The sequence below is a fragment of the Hippopotamus amphibius genome, chromosome 3 (genome assembly GCF_030028045.1).
Source record: "Hippopotamus amphibius kiboko isolate mHipAmp2 chromosome 3, mHipAmp2.hap2, whole genome shotgun sequence".
Classification (NCBI taxonomy): domain Eukaryota; kingdom Metazoa; phylum Chordata; class Mammalia; order Artiodactyla; family Hippopotamidae; genus Hippopotamus; species Hippopotamus amphibius.
Genome location: NC_080188.1, coordinates 41,731,032 through 41,737,131, shown reverse-complemented (window position 1 = coordinate 41,737,131; position 6,100 = coordinate 41,731,032).

The window sequence follows — 6,100 nt, the reverse complement described above, 5'->3', positions numbered from 1 at the left end:
AGCAGGGCAAATATCTCAGCCCTGTTCATTTCACACAACAGCATGGCACAGGATCTGGGTCAGCTGGGAAAAAACTTAGTCTAGCTTTGCAGATAAATCTTGGGGCCTTGAGTGTGGTCCAGGTGGCATGACCGCTGCCTTGTTGACACTTATTAGGCATTGTTTCAAGAGGCACTATGATGAGCATGCCATAGCCCATCTACCAGCTGATCAAGTGCTCTGGCCCTACCTACTCCACACACACATTGTGCTATGCCTGGGAAAACCACAACAAGGGTGGGGACATGAACTTGGGCTGCACACTAGTAGAGCCACAGATGAATACAAAGGTGCTACACTGGACATCTGTGAGCACACAAACCTCACAGGCTTCAGCACTCTCTGTCCTTGGGGTAAGGAACAAAATCAATGTGAAAAGACCATGAATGAGCCTGAATCCCAGGGTTTCTACCCCCAAAAACAAGGATCATATTCTACCCCAGACAGGGCAGTGACAGCCATGTAGCAGAGAGGTAGTCCTGCCCCACATCCTGCACAGGTTTTCGACACTACAACACCAACAATGCCCCCGATCAAGGTGGTAACAGCCAGCATGCCTGGATGAAAAATGTGGCTGACATCCATTCCCAAACCAGTGCTCACACCAAAGACATCAGAAACATGCAGTCTACACAGGGACACTTACACTTAAAACACCCCTTCATGACCACAGTAGAGAATTGCTTCTCCTAAATTCATAGAACAGAGAAAGTTAAGTGACATGAAAAGGCAGAGCAAACACTCCCAATTAGAAGAACAAGAGAAATCCCTTGAAAGAATAAACAGTGAAATAGGTATCTACATTCTGCCAGACCATGGGTTCAAGAAGGAGGTAGTAAAAATGCTAATTGGGTTAATAAAAATTATAGATGTAAGCACAGATGACTGTAACAAGGAGCTAGAAATTATAAAGATCAACCAAACAAAAATAGACAATTCAAATTCTGAGATAAAAAGCCATCTATAAGCAATGAATAGCTGACTAAATGATACCGAATAAATAAGTCATCTGGACAATAAAACAGTGAAAATGACCCCATTTGAAAAGCAAACTAAAAAAAAAAAAAAAACAAATAAAAAAAATGAAATTACCATACAAGATTTATGGGATACAATTAGAGAAAGAAGTAAAAAGCCACAAAGTGAGCAGAAGGAAATAAATCATGAAGATCAGATCAGAAATAAAGGAAAAGAAATGAAGGAAACAATAGCAACATTAATAAAAGTAAATGCTGATTCTTTGAGAACATACACAAAATTGATAAACCATTAGCCAGACTCATCAGGAAAAAAGGGAGAATATGCAAATCAACAGAATTAGAAATGAAAAAGGAGAAGTAAAAAATGACACCACAGAAATACAAAAGATAATGAGAGACTACTACAAGCAAACATATGCCAATAAATTGGATAACCTGAGCGAAATGGATAAATTCTTAGAAAAGTAAAATCATCCAAGGCTCATTGAGCAAGAAATAGAAAATACGAAGAGAGCAATTAGAAGCACTGAAATTGATGCTGTGATTAAAAATATCTTAGCAAACAAAAGCCCAGGGTCAGATGGCTTCACAGGCAAAACTATCAAACACATAGAGAAGAGCTAACACCTATCTTTCTCAAACTCTTCCAAAATATAGCAGAAGGAGGAACACTCCCAAACTCATTCTATGAGGCTGCCATCACCCTGATACCAAACCAGAAAAAGATGTCAAAAAAAAAAAAGAAAATTGCATGCCAATATCACTGATGAATATAGATGCAACCTAAATACCCTACAACAGATGAATGGATAAAGAAGATGTGGCACATATATATGATGGAATGTTACTCAGCCATAAAAAGGAATGAAAATGAGTTATTTTTGGTGAGGTGGATGGACCTAGAGTCCATCATACATAGTGAAGTAAGCCAGAATGAGAAAAACAAATACCACATGCTAACACATATATATGGAATCTAAAAAAAAAAAATGGAACAGCAAGAAGCCAGTGGCAGGGCAAGAATAAAGATGCAGATGAACAGAAAGGATATCAGGACCTGGGGAGTGGGGCAAAGGGGAAGCTGGGACAAAGTGAGAGAGTAGCATTGACATATATATACTCCCAAATGCAATACAGATAGCTAGTGGGAAGCCGCTGCATAACACAGGGAGATCAACTGGATGATTGGTGATGACTTAGAGGGGAGGATTGGGAGGGTGCGAAGGAATTGTGGGAGGGAGGGGACATGGGGATATATGTATAAATACAGCCAATTCACTGTGTTGTACAGCAGAAAATGGCACTACAGTATAAAACAATTAGACTCCCATAAAGAATTTTAAAAAAAAGAAATTAATAACAGGTAGATAAACATATTGTAAAAACAACAGCAAAAATGATTTACAGGATAATATAAAACATGCTATCCTACACATGAAAAAGAACACTCACCATGATCAAGTTGGATTCATTCCATGCTCAAAAGAATGGTTCAACATATGCAAATCAATCAATGTGATACACTACATTAACAAAAGGAAAGGTAAAAATCACATGAGTATCTCACTAGATACAAAAAAAAAGCACTTGACAAAATCCAATATCTATTCATGATAAAAAATTCTCATCAATGAGGGTACAGAGGGAATATTTCTCAACATAATAAAGGTCATTAATAATGAACTCACAACAAACCTAATACTAAACAGTGATAAGCTGAAAATCTTATCTCTAAGTTCAGGAACAAGACAAGGATGCCACACTCACTGCCTCTATTCAACACACTATGTGAAGTACAAGACACAGCAATCAGATAAAAAAAGAAATAAAATGTATCCAAATCGGAAGACAAGTAGAACTGTCACTGTTTGCAGATGACATGATACTCTGTGTAGAGAACCCTCTACACAGTCTCCACACAAAACCTATTAGAACTAATACATGATTGCAGAAAGGTAGCAGGATACAAGATTAATATACAAAAATCTGTTGTTTTTCTATACACTACTCTTGAAATATCAGAATGAGAAAGTTTAAGAAAATGTCCTTTTAAAATCGCACTGCCCCCCCCAAAAAAAAAAGAAAAAAACCTAGGGATAAACTTAACCAAGAAGCTGAAAGACCTATATCCTGAAAAGTATAAAACATTGATGAAGGTAATTGAAGATGTTTCAAAGAAATGTAAAGGTATTCCATGATATGGGATTACAAGAATTAACACTGTTAAAAAGGCCATAATACCCAAAGGAATCTAAAGATTTAATGCAATCCCTATCAAAATACCCAGGACAATTTTCACAGAACTAGAGCAGATAATCCCAAAATTTATGCAGCACCACAAAAGACCTAGAATTGCCAAAGCAATCCTGGGGAAAAGAAACAAAGCTGGAGGTATAACCCTGCCAGACTTCAGACTATACCACAAAACTACAGTAGTGAAAACAGTGTGGTATTGGTACAAAAACAGACACATACATCAATGGAACAGAATAGAGAGCCCAGAAATAAACCCACACATCTGTGGTCAATTAATTTATGACAAAGCAGGAAAAATATACAACAGAGAGAAGACAGTCTCTTCAATAAGTGCTTCTGGGAAAACTGGAAAGGCACATTTAAAACAATGAGATTAGAACATTCCCAGAAAATATATATCAAAATAAACTCCAAATGGTTTAAAGACCTAAATGTGAGACATGACACCTTAAAACCCTCAGAAGAGAACAAGGGTAAATCACTCTTTGACATAAATCATTGCAATAGGTTTTTGGATCAGTCTCCTAAGGCAAAAGGAATAAAGGCAAAAATAAACAAATTGGACCTAATTAAATTTGCAAGATTTTAAAGCAAAGGAAACCATCCACAAAATGAAAAAACAACCTATGGATGGAAGGAAATATTTACAATCAATGTACCTGACATGGGTTTAATTTCCAAAATATACAAAAAGTTCATATAGCTCAATATCAAAATAATAAACAATCCAGTTAAAACATGGGCTTAAGACTGGTAGACACATTTTTCCTAGGAAGACAAAGATGGCTAAGGGGCATATGAAAACATGTTCAACATTGCTAATTATTAGAGAAATGCTAATCAACTCCACAATGGAGGTATCACCTCACACCAGTCAAAAGGACGATCACAAAAAAGTCTACAAAGAGTACACTCTAGAGGGAATGTAGAGAAAAGGGAACACTCCTACACTGTAAGTGGGAATGTAAACGGTTGCAACTGCTATGGAAAATTCAATGCAGGTTTCTTAAAAACTCAAAATAGAACTATCATATGATCGAACAATTCCACTCCTCAGCATATATCCAGAAGAAAAGAAAACTCTACTTTGAAAGGATACATGAACCCCAATGTCCACAGCAGCACTACTTCAGAAAACCAAGACTTGGAAGAAACCCATACACCCAACCAGCAGACAGTTGGCTTCAGAAGATGGGGTATATATGTATAATGGATATTACTCAGCCATAATCAAGAATGAAATAATGCTGTTTACAGCAACATGGATGGACACTGTGAATATTATGCTTCGTGAAATATCAGACAGAGAAAGACAAATACTATATGATCACTTATATGTAGAATCAAAAATAAAACAACACTCTACATAAAAATCAGAAACAGACTCACAGATATGGAAAATAAATTTATGGTTACTAAAAGGGAGAGAAAAGGGAGAGGGACAGATTGCAGAATTAACAAATGCAAACTGCTATACACAAAATAGATAAGCAACAAGGATTTACTGTATAGCATGAGGAATTATACCACTGTCTTGTAATACTGTATAATGACATATAATCTGCATGAACACTGAATCAGTATGCTGCACCACTGAAACTAACACAGTATTGTAAATTGAATAAATAAGTAATAAATGAACAAATTTATGTTACAGATCAAGGGCTGTTAAATCATGGCCTCTGGGCCAAATCTGGCCAGGCATTTGCATTTACCATTGAGGTAACATTCATATAACACAAAATTCACCTTTTAACCACTATACGGTCTACAATTCGGTTTTAATTAACACACTCACAATGATGTGCAACTGTCACCCCATCCAGATCCAGAGTATTTTCATCACCCAAAAGAGACTCTATAACTAGACAGTTACTGCCCATTCACCCATCCCCTAGGCACTAGCAAAGTGGCCTTGAGGTAGCATCATTGTACAGCATGATAAATAAAGCCAAAAAATAAAAATAAAAAATGAAAAACATACAAGAATATAACTTCAACCAGATGTTCCTTTCATACCTTTTACATGTCTCCTTGATCTTAAATTAAAATTATCTGATGTATTAAATTTTACTTTTAATTACTTGATTGTTCTTCTGCTGAATATATGCAAGAACACAGCATGCATTAAAGCAGCAGAATGCAAAGAAAACTTACAAGAACACCTTGAATCTTCCAGTTCCTCAGTGGCAGCCTGACATGTTCCATGGACCAGCTCCCACATGAAACAAGAATAATTAGAGAAAATAATTTTTAATACAACTATTTAAAGCATCTAAACATTGTCCTTAAGAAGTACAGCAAATAAAAAACACATTTTTTCAAGAAAATACACTAACTTGAAAATAAGTAAGAGCCTATGGCAATTAAATCGCACCCTCCTCCCTTTCACCCTCTTTACTCAGAGTAACAGTCTCCACTCCAAACAGGTTCGGAAAGAACACAGAGCTCTCACTTCCCACAGCTCCCATTTGAGTGCTATGGTATCTTCTTAGAAGGGTCAAGTCACTTGATTTTCTCTCACACACACATCCCAGCTATGTGTTACAGATGCTGTTTCAAACAAGTGCGGCCAACGAGGTTCTCCCTTCTTACCCCCAAGCCACACTCACAGGGCAGAGGTTCTATTCAGGCACAGCATATTGAGAATAATGCACCCCAAAAAGTCGTTGCCCCAGCTCATTCATAGCATGGAGGTTCCATGATGAAAATGGAAAACTAAAAATAGAGCCTACGCTTTGCACCCAAAGAACAGATGTCACTCAGAGGGAGATGTGTGCCACTGTCTCTCTCTGCATCTCTGGAAGCCAAGGTTCAGAGACTTT